The sequence below is a fragment of the Lagopus muta genome, chromosome 4 (assembly GCF_023343835.1).
Source record: "Lagopus muta isolate bLagMut1 chromosome 4, bLagMut1 primary, whole genome shotgun sequence".
In the NCBI taxonomy this organism is placed as follows: domain Eukaryota; kingdom Metazoa; phylum Chordata; class Aves; order Galliformes; family Phasianidae; genus Lagopus; species Lagopus muta.
This window is the reverse complement of record NC_064436.1, coordinates 10,651,623-10,668,931: the sequence shown is the minus strand read 5'-3', so window position 1 is coordinate 10,668,931 and position 17,309 is coordinate 10,651,623. Positions and strand designations below refer to the sequence as shown.

General features: G+C 39.1%; 2 long non-coding RNA genes across 2 annotated transcripts in view; both read left to right on the top strand.

Moving 5' to 3' along the window:
- LOC125691589 (uncharacterized) overlaps positions 1-2,194 on the top strand; it is a 38,109-nt gene extending 35,915 nt beyond the window's left edge. The window contains exon 4 of the long non-coding RNA XR_007376173.1: positions 2,099-2,194. This is a non-coding gene — a long non-coding RNA (uncharacterized LOC125691589). The remainder of the gene's footprint in view (positions 1-2,098) is intronic.
- An 8,262-nt stretch (positions 2,195-10,456) lies between these two features.
- Positions 10,457-16,606, top strand: LOC125691593 (uncharacterized). Its single transcript, XR_007376177.1, has 3 exons — positions 10,457-11,182; positions 13,586-13,735; positions 15,834-16,606. It is a non-coding gene; the product is annotated as an uncharacterized LOC125691593 (long non-coding RNA).
- Positions 16,607-17,309: the final 703 nt, after the last annotated feature.

Below are 17,309 nucleotides of genomic sequence, written 5' to 3'. Positions count from 1 at the left end.
GACCTCTTCCAAACCAAGGCATTCTGTAACACTGTGATTCCTTAACAATGTTAACATTCATTGACTCATAACAACAACAGGACTCCTAATTTCTCAGCCCTACATCATCTCCTTAATCTTGTTCTAGGTAAAACCTGACAAAGAACCAAGCTTTCAAAACTGTTCGTCCATTGGTTTGTTGTGTTTGTTTGTTTGTTTGTTTATTAGAAATATATATATTCTCTTTAGTGAAAAATTGATTTATCTTGGTATTCAGTGAAAAAATCTAAGTAGATTGTTTTATTTTTCTGAACTGGAACATTCTGCAATTTATTGTGCTTTATATTCGATATCTCAATAAACTCCTTCCTAATTGTATTTTTGTTTTTGATTAGCACTGTCCAAGGGAGGGTCTGCAGTGTATTTCCTTAAAGCTCTGAGGTATTTGAATGTTTCCTCTGAAAGGATCTTCATTTTAAGATAACCTTCAGAAACTGGCAGCAGACCAAATTATATAAGAGGAACACAGATACTGAAGCTAGATTCTTGCAGTCATTGAGTCTTTTGTACATTCTTTGAAAATTAAGCGATGCAGAGAGGTAGCCTTTTCCTAGGGCATTTCCCTAATGTTTTCCAGATGTTGCTAACTCACAGTCTAATGATCAGAGCCCCCTGAGAGTCCTATTACAAAGGCAAAGATATATATTTTTTGTCCACTTGCAGTGTATTCAGCTACACTTCCGAAGCTGTAACTGAGATAAGGCATATTTAAAATTTTGCTCATAGACTTCACAACTGAAGGCCAATCCACTTTCTTTCAAGATGCATAAAAAAAAACCAAAATGGTCCCAAGCTTTACAGGCACTGTTTGCTTTGTGTTATAAACAATTACTCTAGTTCATATGCAACATTCCTTGATTAGCAATGAAGAATGTTTTCTGCACAGTTTTGCACAAAGTTCAGAAGGAATTCAGCAAATTACTTTGTTTAATTTGCTGGCTTGGGATGCTTTAAATATCTGTATTTCATTTATTCCATTGTCCATTTTGTTATCCACTACTCTTAACTAAAGTTGGAAGAGGAAACAAATAGGGAAAACAGAAGGGAATATACTTACACAAAACTGCTACCCTTGTGTGTGCTGTATACATGCAGAATTTATGCAGGTGATCTGAATGAATGTATGAGTCCATTGTGCACTACATGCCTAGTTTCCATGGCGCTTCAGATAGAGTTTTTGGTAAGGTATAAGTTCTTGAAGTTTCCTCTGAATCTTCACTCCTTTTTTTCCACGTTCTGTTGCCCCTGCCTTTGTAGTCTCTTTGTTGTGCAGTGTAGTTTTGCTTTGTTTTGTTTTGTTTTGCTTGAACCATTTATACCTTTCCTTGCTGGGATGGACATTTTGTGGAAGGTTCTGCATAGGATCCTGACTTTGTTTGTCATATCATTGACGCATACTTGCAAACCCTACACCCATAAGGTTTGTGGTATTAAACCTACTTTCCTGATGTGCAGTGAGTTAAATTTTCAACATGTAAACGGGAGCCAATTGGCTCAAATAATATCTTGGTACGAAAAAAAAGAAAAACAGGAAAACAGACAAGCAGAATAACACATAATAATAAATAACTGAAACATGGCTATTTTGTAAGACTTTTCCTTTCTGAGGCAACCCATGGAGGCAATTGCAGTTTCTACACATCCCTCTCCCAAAATAGCAGCAGGCTGGTAGCCTGTTGTACAAGCAGATGCAGGTAAGTGTTAATCCAAGTGCATGCTTTTGCATCATGAAAGCTATGTAGCTGCTAGTTAATGAGGATATGTCCAATCAATATTACAATCAATCTGTGTATGCATATTCAAGGCATCATCTGTCAATGTGCATACTGTCAATTCAGTGTACTGATTTGCTCTATGCCCAAGAGTACAAAATATTCTTATTTTTTAATACATGCACATTTGTGTCTTCTGATTTGTCTTATAGAGCATTAGTTTTACATCAGTTCAGCTCTTCCCAGGATGCCTTTTTGGGCAAGAAACCGTTGCTGTAAGGACTCTGAAAGGATGTAATACTTCAAAATTTATGTGTAATTCACAACTTTTCTACTTTGTTTTTCAGGTTTCAGTTATTGGTTGCTGTGAGAACAGTTAGACTCATTACAACCCGATTTTTTTAAAGCTTCACAAGTTCCAGGAGTCTAACGCAGAAGCTGGAATTTTGTGAGTATGCCTTTAATGATTCTTAGTTCCTCAAAGGATAACCAAAGGTTTAGGAGACTTCAGTTCTCCTCAGCTACAGCATGTAAACATTTTGTTTAATAATCGATTTTCCAGGACATTTTTGTCACACCATGATGCCTTCTTTCTCAACCTCTTGTATTTTAGGTGGGGAGTCATGATGTTTAAGACAATGAGCCTATCTGGATCCCATTCAGTTGACATAGAATCCCTTGGCAGGCAGCAAAGGTCCTGCCTTCCATTAACAATTGTACCTGGGGATGTGATAAAGGTTTGATTGTTTGATTTGTACCCTTTGTCACTGTAGAAACCCTGTCTCATATCACAAAAGGCCCGGGTATATAAAGTAGGAAAGCTTGTTTGGGCAGGTTTAGTGTCCTCTGTTATTTACAGTGCTCTGTGCAGTGGCTTTGGGTTGACAGATCTGCCTGGGTTTAACCAACTTCAGTGTCGTAAATCCTGTGCTTGGGCAGGCTGAGATGGACTGATAAACACAGAGCTTCTGCTTCTAAACTCTATTTGCTGTCCTGGAGACCCTTTTCTTGAAATTATAGATACTATTTAGAAAGAAATCTACTTTGAGAGCATTGGGAAACTTTCTGATTACTGTTTTTCTCCACCTGGTCTTTGAAAAGAAATGTGATACATAATTCACTATTTAAGTCTAGTTTTCCCTGCCCTGCTGGCTGGCCATTCATGTTTGATATTGTCTACATTATCCATAATGTTTCAAATGGCACTACTTGCTTTTTTTAAATTTTCTTATTCGAAACTGGGTTTGCTCTTTAGCTTCAAAAATAATTCTTTCCTCTAATAACTGAGTCTAATACTACTGCTTTATCAATGATCCCAAGATTATGTGCCAGCTGCAATCAGCTCTTCATTATTTATATAACCTGGCTACAAGGATAGCAGCCAGCTTCTGTAGCTTATGATCATGTGAACTGAGAAACTTTGCAAGCATTTGTAACACTACAAACAACCACCCCTTCATTAGCATTGCTTCTTGACATGAATTACTGTTTGCTTTTCCTGAAGTAGCTGTGGTAATGGTTTCTAGATCTGCTGTTTTCTTCCTATCTGCTGTAACTCTTGTATCATTGCCTCTCAGCTGCATATTTATCTTCCTATGGGGCATGATGTTTTTGCTGAATATTTCCTGGCCCCCAACATTTGCTGCCTCAAACTGTGTCTCTGTTTTCCACTGGATCTCTTTTAGCTTTAGCCTGTGTACATGTTTCATCTCAGCAGTCCTTGCTGGAAAAAAAGTGTGCACCACAAATAGCATCTAAATAAGTCCAAGGATGGAAATTAAGTGCTCTAAGAATATCACTAATGGGTTTAGTCTTACGCTCATCCTTTTTCACCCTTCTGGATATTGCCTACTGGTGAAGAAAGAGGAATAGGGTCTAGGAAAATTCCAGCTGACACTGGAACATACTTCTTTACTGATGTCGTTACTGGCATGGTAGCAGGTGGTGTGCAATGCATTGAGCAGATTCATTTTTAAGAGTTCAGCTGAGGCCATCTGTTGACTCTATTGTAAACCCAACTTCATAATTTTGAGAACGGGATAAGAGAAGTTCTGGCAACAATGATCCAATGTAAACTCACAGAGGTAATCCGGATTCGTTTAAAAGCGGTAGATTTAACAGATTGATGTTGTACTAGCATGCTTTATGTCAGATCAGATATTACTCATTCCCACAAATCCAGAATAATAAGCATTCTGTAATATATGCTCTGGCTAATGTGCCAAAAATACTACAGCTGATCTAAACCAAATGAGTGCTGCTGAGTGATCATGCATAGCCCTGGCATTAATGATGGGTGAACCTGCAGTGACAAATAATTAATAGCAAATGCACTTGAGCTTTCAGTAGAACTCATGCTGTAGGTATGGCTATTCATTTCTCCTGACCCATGGCTATTATCATATCGGGAAGCTGGAGAATTGCAAAAATCTTTGAGCCCACACAATTAGCATCTTCTTAATTCAGCCTTAGCCAGCAGACTTCTGGCTTTGGCATCTGGGAAATGGCTGTCACTTCTGTGGCGCTGTGTTTTGTTTTTAATGTTTTTTACTTTTGACTGCTTCTGTTTGAAGGTAAAGTGTCACCCCAAATCTTGAGAATGCTACGCTCTTGTTAAGATTTTCTCACTGCAGCACATTGTAGATACGTAAGACTGAGACTGAGAGCAAGCAAGATTGCTTAAGCGTGTCCATTTCTTATTCCTACATTACACAGTTCTCTTTTGACTATGTGCTGCCAGATCTGTTACAAAAGCAAAGAACTTCATTTCCCAAGAGTAAATATCTCTGACCTTTGTCCTTTGAGGAGAAAATGTTGTTTTTCTGATGTATTGCCATCATTGCTGGGACTACCACTCAGAAAAGCTCAGTCTGGGGAACTGTGGGTTATTCTGGGAGGAAGTTGTTTGTTTTAAAGAAAAAAATGCAAAATGGTACAGTACAACCTTCTCTGTTGGTGGAGTGGGCTAGCCATTATTTTTTTTATATTATTGAAAGGTGATACAATTTGAATGTCACTGCAGAATGAGAATTCAGGCACCATTCCTTCATTATCTTCTCCTCTGTTTAGCAGGCACCAAAGTGGTAAGAAGAGATGTTTGAATCTTTGGGATGTAGCCACTCTGTTCTGTTAATCTCATACAACCTATAATTTGGGCTATGTACTAAGTACTGGGCTAAATATTAAGTGTTATTTTATTGCACGCCTGCTCGTAACTTGTTTGTGCTTTCAAATTGATTTGGTCTATTTCTTCAGTAGACGGAGCTATTCTGTTTCTTTCAGTGCAGTTCAGATGCTGTGAGGCGGTATCAAAACAGGTCGCCTGAGTGAGTCCCAGTGACTGTAGTAGAAAGGGAGCCATCACAGGACAATGTTGGAAAGCTGCCCAAAATCCCAGCTGCATATTCAGCTAAGCTGTCTCTTACAGAGCCACGTATTTGTTTTTCCCTGGGCACTCCAAGGAACACAGATCCATCCAGACATGCACTCAGTACATGACTTAGATATTCAGAAAGTATGGCCTCGTTTGAAAGCTGTTCTTGTGATAAGGGAGTAGGATACTCTCTGTATATAGAGATAAGAGCAGTGTATACGACGTATCTCCTTTTGTTTAGGGATGGACTTGTCTCAGTCTCTTCCCAACTCTTTACTCTGGATCCAGAATAGATCTGTGTGCTGCGAAGAAAAGGAACTTTTTATGATGGATCTGCCAGTATAAACAGTTAAAAAAAATTCTGTCTGCGACAGTCGTCTTGTCTGCCAGTACAACTTCGAATTCTCCTAAGTCACTGTTGTGGCTTAACTTGGCAGACAGCTAAATACCACACAGCTGTTCACCCACAGTGGAAATTCCAAGTGCAAGAACTCATGGATTGGAGTAAATACAGTTTAATAAAAAAAGGAAATAATAAAGAAAGCAACAACAAGAACAAAAAAATCAGGTGATGCATAATGCAATTGACCAGTGCTCTGACAGTCTCCAAGCAGCAGCAATTCCCCTGGCCAGTTTTATTGTTCTACATGGTGCCACACGGTATGAGATATCCTTCTGCCCAATTTTGGCTGTCCTCATTCAATCACCTCCCAGCTTCTTTTGCACACCCAGCTCCTTGCTGTCAAGGCAGTGCAAGAAGCTAAGAAGTCCTTGACTCAATATACAAACTGCCATGCAACATTGTTATCAACGTTATTCTCATCCTAAACTTCAAAACACAGCTCTGTACCAGCTACTAGGAAGAAAATTAAGTCTATCCCAGCAAAAGCAAGGACAGACTGTTAAAACCTATGTCCCAAGCAAATTGAAGAGGCTGTTTAGTTCTCCCCAGGCTATTTGCTGATTTTCAGTCCTTTCTGCATGGAGTGCTGCAAAGAATAGTGCAAGCTTGGGAGACTGAGGTTTCTTCTGATGATATGCAAGGCAGAACACTCTTCTAGACTCTTCTTGAGCCACTGAATTCCTGTTTGTGTTTCTGTAAGTCAGCTAATTTGTCTATCAGGCCATAGCCATGATCAGTGTGGTGAGTAGTAAGCTGGACAGAAGTTATATTCTTCAATTTAATCTCTGCCATCACCTGCTGTTGTGCTAATTGGATCAGGGAAGATTCTCAGGCAGTCCCCAGATCTTTACATTCCCCAGTGTTTAGTCTTGTATGAAACTGACACTCTTTTATTAATGATCATATCCCTTAACAACCTCCTGAATAGCTGCAGGGGACAGCTTAGAGAGCATGGGTTATACCACATGAAAGTGCAACTGAACTATTTAGGCACCTGTCCGTAGTGACAGACTAAATAACGAAGTGTGAGAAAAAAAACAATTTCTTGTGGAGCACAGAAAGGCTCCATTCGAGCACTTTATGCCACAAGCAGGTGTGAAGCTGACAGCTGATCTTTTTTACTGCTGTTCTGCCTTTTGGCTATTCACAGAATTAAAGAATACAGTGGTGTATACAGAGATGTGTTATATCTTCTTGTACCAAAACACCAAATTAATTGTAGTCTCAAAATGGAGCCTTTTCTGCAGTTCAGATGTTTAAAAAAGAAAAAAAGCACTGATTTTGAGAAAAGAATGCAAAGAAATGTTAGGGTCGTTGCAGACTTTGAAGGTACTAGATAAAAGAGGGACTAAATGCCATTAATGCTGGAGTCCTTGGTCTGGGTCATGCAGCAAAGAGTTTTCTGGAGGCCTTCTCCAGCTAACTGAAATGGTGACTAAAGGTGGTCTTGACCTCAGTGACACTCAATTTACTCAAACCTTACTTTTTGTGGAGCATTTCAAAAGCACAGCTACAGATTCTGCTCCCCATGGAGCAGAAAGGGGTAAATTTACCTGCTACAGAGCTCAACACTCAAAATCCACCTGGGGACAGTGTTGTGCACCTAGGCATTGCCCCTTGACCCACCCTGCCTGTAGTTTGTCGAGCTGTGCCTCAGGCAGTTCTGCATGAGCTGGTGAGCTGCTGTTAGCTGCTCCTTGGACTGCAGTACAAAGCACAGGTGGATGCTTTCTGTGATGCTCAGATGCTGCTTAGAGCATCACTGTCATAACCTGCTCTGACAATGTAAGTGACTGCACTAACTAGACCCTGGGTGTTCAGCCATGTTTTCCAGGGCTCCCAGCTTTTAAGAGAATGAAGGAGAAGACTGTACTTCTCAAAGAAATACTTATTTATTTGCTTATCTAGTTTTAAAAGGCTTGAAACATCCCTTGGTAAAACCTCTGGAAAATTTACACATTTTGTTGCTTATTTCCAGAGAAAGGAAAAGGCATCTTCAGAAATGCCTACTGAAAGTGAAAGGAAAAAATGATAAGACAGAACGTGGGAAAAATCTGTAAGAAAGTTCTTTTCCATACTGTACTTATTCACATCACTTGGGCCAGTTCCACAGAGTGCCATAGTGCTGTGCTTTGATATTGGGATTGTTGAAAGCAGCAGATTAGTAGGAGTTGATAATCACTGGATCAGATTCTTGGGAAAACTTCTTGTAGTTAGTTAACAAACATCTTAAAAAAATTCACTGCTATGAAAGTGTAATTAGAATATATACTTTCTGAGCATGTCACATTATAAGGTCCTCATTCTTCCTCAGTACACGTTTTTCTTTTATCAGTTTTCTCACAGTTTGATTTCTCTGCGTGACAGTTTTCTTTTAAACCTGTATTTGTATTAGAAACAAATGTTTCTATGTTATTCCCAACACATTTTTCACGTTGACTTCTTTATTGCAATTTATGTTTTTCTTTCACAAGTGGCTTCAGTTTTCCTGAAATGATATTCCGATTCTAACACTGCAGTATAATGACGGTGCTAAATAAGTGTCAGGAAATGGAGACCACTGTAAACGAAATGGCTCCTCAGCATTCAGACAGGATTCAGACTCCGAGGCCTCATTTCTGCTGCCCCTGCTTGCTTTGAGAGGTAACACTCCTGCAGGTGTCTTGGACTGCTCACCTGGTGAAAGACTGTTCCACAGAGACAAGAGGAGATAAATGTAAGGGCCCCCTGTCTTCTGAAAAGATTAATTACTCAAGGAAAGAGCCCAGTAATGAAAAGTGAAGTTGCTTTTGTTACAGGCCATTGGGTCCTGGAAAGTCATTCCTATTTTCCACAGCTAATCTCTGAAGTAAATGGTTTTCTTGCTGTTGACTGTCAGTAGCATGTCACTGTGTAGTGAATTGGATCTGCAAATGTTCTGGGCTGAAGATTGTGGCCTCTGCCAAGCCTGCATAGAGCGCATCTCCCACTCTTAAGCAGTTGGTGAACATGGAGGAGTGCCTTCTGCCATCGTTTCTGTTCAGTCTGGAAGGAGCGAGATCAGCTCTGAGCAGGCAGAGATTGAGGAAGTAGATTCAGGTGCCCGATGACTGAGTCCTTTCTTGCTGGAATTCCTGTTCTTACTTACAAATCTTCATTTTTTTGTACAGTTTTCTGCTCCACTACTCCTCTTGTCATTCTTGACTTTTTCTACTTTCTTTTCCTCCGCTTACCTCTTCCTTTCTTTACAAAGTATGGCTCTACGCCCCTGTATGTTGCAGAGGAGTTGGACCAGATGGCCTTCAGAGGTCCCTTCCAACTCTAAGGATTCTATGATTCTACATCTGTGTGCTCAGAATGGCTGAAGCTAAAACTCTGGAATTTTATGGTTATGTGAAAACTTTCACGTGATGGCAGATTTTCCTACATATCAACAGCTGGCCCTTAATGTGTGCCCCAAAGGATTGAAGACTGCAAATTGAAGAACTGAGTACCCAGAAGTCCTGTTGTTCCTGTCCTCCAGAAGTCCTCCTTCCTCTTGCTGTCAGACCTACAGCACAAGTGTGCTTCATGGACAAAGCTACAGTTTGGCTCTGAGAAGAAAACCAGGTGTACTGACTCTATTTCGTGCACAACAATTTATTTCTCCTGATTTTGTTTCATGACAATTTTTCATCTTCCTTAAGAGCAGATTCTCACTGCAACAAACCCTGCAACACCTGGGCACCTGGGCAGTGTTTTTGCAGCTGATGATTGGAGGCAGTCAGAGGAATCAAACCTTGGGCATGTCACCTAATAAAGTGCATTGTAATGCGGCACAGTTGCTCTTTGTCACTGGTTCTTTTATGGACTTTATTTCTTTCTCGTATAATAGCAGAGCTCTTCGTAAATGTTTATCTCAGCAGTCCTTGCCTCACCTCCTTGAGAGAGCTGGCTCAGAGGCTCGACACTGTCTGCAGCACATGAAGAAGCTGGGTTTCATAAATGTATGTCTCAGGCTTCACATGAACTGAGAAGCTTAATCTCTCTTCTTGTAATGGAGTGTTTCTAGAGTTGTGACGTACTTAGGAAAAAAAGCACAGATCTCACCTTGCACCTGAGTATGTGGTAAGAAAATGAGCATGTGCAAAGCTGAAGGCAGAGTCCAGTTGAGCTTAAGAGTTTAGAATAAGCAAGAAGGAAGTAGCAACAGAAGAGGGGTAATGAGTCACTATCAGGTGTTATGTACATAGGAAGGCTGCAGTAAATCTGAAGAAGGCAGCTGAAGTTACTTTGCCGATTTTCTTTAGGGGAAGCTTTTCCTCTGCAAAAGGATCACTATAAAGGAGGAATGAGCTGTGCTGGGAGTGCACTAGCAGCTGGTGCTTACTGGTCAGCTGCAAGTACAGACCAGGGTGTGCTTTGAGAGAAGTGAGCAATGCAAGGTACAGAGCTTGTGGGTTGCAGCAGGAGAAGAAAGCAGTACACAAAGGATGAAGATTAGGTGAAAACATAATGGAGGTGATAAGTCAGCAAGATATTTTTCACTGCAATGTGCTAAACAGTTTTGCAGGGAGAGCAATGTTGAAACCAGAAAGAGGAAGCTTCAGCTGTGAACATGTAGAACAATGAAGACCTGAACCACAGCTTTACTAAAGAAAAATGGGCTGGATTTTCAAGGCAGTTTGCAGGAAGAATGAATTGGATCTGTGTAGAACAGGTTGATGCTTCCCTTGCCAGCTGTGTTTGTTAAGGAGAATGCTGCTTGTTGTGATTCAGGTTACTTCTCTTAGAAAATGAGTGAGCATTTTCATGCCTGTCATTATTTAGAAATTTTTGCAATACATCTAATCTGATTATTTCAGTTTCCTCTGCTTTGGTTCCTCTTCTTGTCAAAATTAGTTCATCTGCTAGATCCTACAAGCTTTTGCAACTTTTGTTTCACTCCCTTGTTCCTATGATAACGTTATGTCAGCTTAGAAGTCCTCCCAGCTTGCACAGTATTTTTATATGGTTCTGTCTTAGGCCAGATAAGCTGAAAGATTTTTATTCAAGAACTTAAAACATAAGACTGCCTAAACTGTGTTTCTCAGTCGTTATTCTTTTTTTATTTCATTGCAAAAAGCAAAAACTCCCACAACTCTTTGGCTTTTCAAATCAACTTTGATATCAGTGAGACTGATATGAGTTAAGTTATTGACTTAACATCTCCAAGCTTACTTCAAGAATCCTACAAATTGCCATAATTTGAATAAAGACCTTCTTGTGAGCTATAATGATAATTTCAGTAAGAAACACTTTAAAAAATTTAAGAAAAAAATCAGAATTAGTTATGTTTTTCCAGCTAATATCAAGGTTTGCTGGAAAAAAAGAAATCTCTCTGCAACCTTGGGAAATTGCTTAAACTCTCTTCTACAGTTGTAGAGAAGAGATATTTCGGTTACAGTAGATGTTAACTGAAGTTTTTCCAAGTGTACTTTTTGTGTTCTCTGTAATGTGTTCTTTATTATATACAGCGTACAGTGAAAGAAATGACCCTTCACCCCTCCAGTTTGAAATCACATGGGAGGTGAAGGGATACACCACACCAGAGGCTGACGGTCAAATGGAAGAACAGCAATCACCAGAGCCAGTTGTCTCTACCGGAGAGCATCAGTCAGGAAGGAGCTGACAACTGAGCTGCCCTGGGGAAGGAAGGTTCGATACCTTTGGCTTTTGTTTGGTTTAGCAGTTTGTTTCCTTAGCAAGACAATAACAGGCATCAACTTGGGACCAGAACAAAAAGGAATGTTTTATATTGCTATTTATTTTCAGACTGAAAGGAAATTTTGCAGGCTGTTTTGATGTTTCTAGTGGTGAAAAAAAAAAGAAAAAAGAAAAAAAGGCTCTGACTTCTTTGATACAGACTGGAGGAAATAAGGATAAATGTCTCATTTATCTTTATTATCCTTATTATCATGTCTCTAAATGTCTCATCTTCATGTAAACGGGGCTGCCAGCTCAGCCAGATACACAAACTTCAGGAGGGGTACAGAAATGAATTGTTCCACAGTTCGCAGAAAGAGAGGTACAAATGCAGAGAAACCAGCCCAAACCACCCCAGATTTTCTGTGTGTTCTCTCCCCTGCATGAGGATTTCATCCAGCTGCAGAGCATACAGTAAACTGAAATGAGGACGCATGCAAAGTTTTTTATTTTTTTCCTTCCTGAAATTCGATTTCCTTCTTCCCTGCTGATATCCCACATGCCCTGCACCACCCATTTTATTTTCTTCTTGGGAGGGTTCAGTCCTTTTCAACACTGTCCCCATCGCTACCCTCTTCAGGCAAACGCAGCCCTCCAACTGATGTGCTCCTTAGGAAGTAGCCTTCCAACAAACAGAACATTGAAACTGTGAAGGAGAGATGTGGGTGTGCACACCACTGATAAATGTCTGAATTGTACACAACCTTAATGTGTGATTTTGTTGGGATCTTTTAGCTCGGCCTTCCCTTGCCATTCCCTTTTGTTGTGTCTATATTATATGTCTGTATTTACTCATGTTAAATACATCTCTGCCCAACACACTTGTACAAATGCATAGACACAATGCAAAGGGTTAAACCAGTGCATTGCTAATTCTGAGTAGAAGGCTGAAAGAGCAAGAGCCTCAGGGGTGTTCTATTCTGCTGATTGAAATCTATCTTTGTGTATACCTTCCTAGTGCTTTTCTTTTGCTTAGAGAGGGATAGAGCTTGGAAGAACAGTAGGACAGTATCATTAGGCGAAATACCACCCATGTAAGCTGAATGAGTCACCACAAAGCAATTGCAGTTGCTGGCTTTGAAGTTTGCAAATACAATACATAGAACTGGATGCACTTAGGTGTTCCGTGGCCATGGTGGCTGACTTAGTAAGGTTTCAAAAAGAAGGAAAGCAGCAATTTTTCATTTCTTCAGCTCTGTTTTACTACATAAAGTGATTATGTTTTACCACCTACAAAAGAGAATAAAATGATTTCATCCTACTTTAAAATTTCCTTTTGTGGTAATGCTTGAAAAAGCACTGATAACAGGCTGTGTACCGTAGTACTGCCAACATTACTGAGTGCTGCTGCCTCTTGTTTTCACCATTTGTTGATTTGTGATTTATGAAATGAGTGAAGCAGGAATAATCTGTGTACAAAACTCAACAGAGTATGGCTTTGATCTGTGATCAGAACTTATTATCAAACTCATTAATAATAATGTGAAGTTTTAGAAGCAGCTTTTTAATGGAATTGTGTCCTTAGAATGAGTTACTGTATAAATTCCCTAATATCTAAATAAGTCTGCCACTCAACAGCTGCAAAAATGGGACTTCCTTCTTCCTCACTACCTATTCATTAAACATGTGGAAAGACAACACGGGACCTTTCTTCCTCTGTCATATTGAATTGCAGCTGGACAGAGATTCAGAATGATGAAGGTGGGAACAGAGAAGTGTCAGAACAACTTGGTTTTTTTTTACCTTCAAATCAGGCAGGCTGCAGTTGGGCTCTCTTATTTTTCATCTAAGGGAAAACAAAACTGGGATGATACCACGGCAGGCAGTATGCATCACCAGTGCAAAACAGGCCATAGAGCAAAAATAAGGTTGTCTTACTGTTCTGCAACTTCAGCACTGTTGAGGAGTGTGGGACTACTTATTTATTTATTTATTGAGTGCTATCAGCAGGACTGACGGAAATTTATTTTTTAGTCCTAAGGTGAAGGCAGCTTTCAGATTTTCCAGATAGTGTCATGCATTTTTAGTAATGCTTGTGTTTGCTAATGGGAGGATATAGGAAAGTGAACACGCACGTATATAACTTACTGTTCTGTAAGTGCTAATTCAATTTGTTTCTTATTTCCTCCGTTATATTAAGTCAGATCTATGTTCCTGGAATTCTTGTAGTTCATATAAAATCCTAAATTACCCATAGCCAAATCCATGCTCAGGATACCTGCGATCACAGTCCTTGTGAAAACTTGCTTTATTTTATACCAAGACACTGTCTTTGTACTGAGTTCCCTTGGAAGAAATATCTAGGCAAACAAAAGCTTACTGATATCGCTGTCTCAATTTTTTTTTCTTTTTCAGCTTCTCAGAAATAATTTTATCAGGGGAGAATAATTTCAGTAAACCTCGTATTCAAAGTTGCTGAAGATTTTGCTTTGCTTCATGAGAACATCATAAAGCATGTGCAAGACAACCAGAGGATCAGGCCCAGCCAGCATGGATTCATGAAAAGTAGGTAGTCAGCAGTCCCAGGGAGGCAATTAGCCCTTCTGTACTCAGAACTGGAGAGGCCTCATATCAAGTACTGTGTTCAGTTTTGGGCCCCTCACTACAAGAGAGACACTGAGGTGCTGGAGCATGTCCAGAGAAGGGCAGTAATGTTGATTAAGGGTCTGGAGCACAAGTCTTATGAACAACAACCAGATTCAGAGAAGAGAGCTCAGGGGAGACCTTATCACTCTCTACAAACACCTGAAAGGAGGTTGTGGTGAGATGGAGATTGGACAGTGACAGTGACAGTGATAGCATGAGATGTAATGGTCTCAAGATACACCAGGGGAGATTAAGGTTGGATTTTAGGAAAATATTCTTCTCAGAAAGAGTGATGAGCTGTTGGAACAGGCTGCCCAGGGAGGTGGTGGAGTCATTGTCCCTTTAGGTATTCAAGAAACATAGAGATGTGGCTTTGAGGGACACGGTTAGTGGGCAGTATTGGTGCTGGTGGTGATGCGCTGATGGTTAGAATCGATGATGTTAGAGGTCTCTTCCAACTTTACTGATTCTATGATTGTATGATTCAATTGGGTAAAAGATATCATTTTTTATCTTCATTAGATGGATTTGGATTTGTAGAGATTACATAGAAAAAATCTGAACATAATTTCTCCTTAAGTGCACCATAGCTACTGATATTCACATTCTGCATTCTGCAGGAGAGAAGATTTCCCATTTGCCATTATTTCTGCAGCACTCCTGCCAATAGAACAAGTGCAGCTCTTTTCCCTCTACAGCAGTTGTAGCGTATGCAGCAAAAGCAGCACTGTAACATAAATGTATCAAAAACCACACTTCAATTTAATTACCTATTCTATACTGATTCTGTAAGAGTGGGGGAAAGAATTCACTGTTGCTTTGCTTAAATATATCAGATTGGAGCAGTAATCTTGAAAGTTCCTTTACCTTGGATTTAAAGTATGCAGGAAAGACCTGTATTGTCCCTAAATCAGCAATCCACTGGCAGAAAGAGACTGGTACCACAGGAGAGATTCAGTGCTGTAATAAAAATGTCTCAAGCTATTAGATTTTTCTGCTATAAAAATAGAATGTCTTAGAATTGTGCTGTTATCTTAACTTTTGGCTCATATACGACAGATATATAGAACTTAACTGGGGGAGGAGGAAGAAGTTTAGAATGTATTCTGTTTTGGGAAAGTGGGAGAAAAAAAGCACTGTCCTTTTGAAGGTCCCATAATTTATTTGCAGTGCTTTTATATTTTGCAAATGTACTTGACCATTTTTAACCACTTAGGAAAAGAGAGAAAGAGAGAAAGAGAGAAAGAGAGAAAGAGAGAAAGAGAGAAAGAGAGAAAGAGAGAAAGAAAGAAAGAAAGAAAGAAAGAAAGAAAGAAAGAAAGAAAGAAAGAAAGAAAGAAAGAAAGAAAGAAAGAAAGAAAGAAAGAGAAAGAAAGAAAGAGAGAAAGAGAGAAAGAAAGAGAAAGAGAGAAAGAAAGAGAAAGAAAGAAAGAAAGAGAAGAAAGAAAGAAAGAAAGAAAGAAAGAAAGAAAGAAAGAAAGAAAGAAAGAAAGAAAGAAAGAAAGAAAGAAAGAAAGAAAGAAAGAAAGAAAGAAAGAAAGAAAGAAAGAAAGGAAGGAAGGAAGGAAGGAAGGAAGGAAGGAAGGAAGGAAGAAAGGAAGGAAGAAAGGAAGAAAGAAAGGAAGGAAGAAAGAAAGGAAGAAAGAAAGGAAGAAAGAAAGGAAGAAAGAAAGAAAGAAAGAAAGGAAGAAAGAAAGAAAGAAAGAAAGAAAGAAAGAAAGAAAGAAAGAAAGAAAGAAAGAAAGAAAGAAAGAAAGAAAGAAAGAAAGAAAGAAAGAAAGAAAGAAAGAAAGAAAGAAAAAGAAAGAAAGAAAGAAAGAAAGAAAGAAAGAAAGAAAGAAAGAAAGAAAGAAAGAATCTGGTGTTCTTACTTTATTGAAGAAATATATTCCTGTAGGAGCTGGATAAGGGCTTAAAATCTCTACTTACACTTAAAATTCTCCCAGTTTTCTGTGTGGGCTTCATAACTGCCTGTATTTTCTCAGAGCAACCTATTCTAAACTGGTTTCCATTTCAGAAGAACTACCATATGAAAGCACCATTCCTTCCTTTCTAAATATTTCTTGGAAATCACATTCCTAAATTACATAGGCAAACCTCCACAAGAAGATAAATCCTGTCTGAAATCAAAGTCATGGAAATGGCACCTCTGGTAAGTAGCATCTGGGCATGTGACTCAGTAATACAAAGGCAGTCGTACAGTCACAAGTCCTTAGGAAGTGCAGTTGACAAGAATGTCAGAAGTAAAGAACAGAGAAGCCATTTCATGAACATCTTTTCAGCTACAACCTGCAGTACAAAATTCTCTTATTGCATATCTTCTTTTCAAAATCTATTTTATATAGTGTATACATATATATATATATTTGTAAGGTATTGGGCTAGGCAGTAATTGGTACAAGATAGCTTGGCACTAATGAATAGTGTTTAAACAGTGAACAAAGCTCTCTTTTGTTTTTGCTTTTTAATTAAAAGAGAGGTGATCTTTTGTACAGAAGAATAGAAACCACCCAAGTTCAACTCCTGGACTGCCTTGCAGAGGGATCCTTTTCTCTCTGCTGAGAGACCTGATTTTGACACCGAAGTTGGAATATGCCAGGACAAACATCTCAATAAACAGACACTTACATGAGTGTGTTGAAACTAATTCTGAAAATAATCTCTCCTGATGCAGGCATTTCTTTCTGTAAAGCTTATTTCACACTTCACAGGTCACTTCACCTGAAACCACCATTTTCACACCTTCTTTGTATGGTTGTTACTCACAGACAACAGTTACAGGACCAGGCTATAGGTGAACTGCCAAACTGAGGCATGATCTCACACTCACAGAGCTGAGTACACATCCAGTCACATTCATACTTGTGTCAGATTAAAGGATGTGGGTTTATAGTTCAGTTTCTGATGCAGAGATTTTGGCAAGCTTATTATTTGGGAATTCGTTTGCTAATATTTTTAGTCTGAATTAACTTGACCTATGTTCGTATCTTCTCAAAGGAAATAGTAGATATTGGTTTTTTGTTAAATGCAGAATTATTAGACTGCTTTTATTTTCCTATGCTATTTCTTTTCTTATCATACCAGAATTTTCTGTTTGAAAGAACCTCCACTTTTCTGCCACCAAACTGTCTTGGAGCTCATTACCTCCAATGAGGTGAGCAATGGTGTGGAATAAACGGACCTCCTGTGAGTGGGAAATCTTTCCATTCCTTTCCTTTCAGTTTGACCTTTAATAAACACATTTCTCTTTGCTACATGAATGGCATTTCATCCCCTGGATGCAGCATATTGCCTTATCCTGGAGAAAGTAGTGACTTCCATGGCATAGTTTTTAATACTGTATTCACCTGACCAAATCCTTGTCAGATGTCAATACAAATCTGAATTTTTTTGCCAATGTGAATGAATTTCCATAATAGAATTTCACTAGAAATGCTTTTTTAATGAAGGAGTGTCACTTTGCTTATGAGTGAGTGCAGCATTTAATCATATA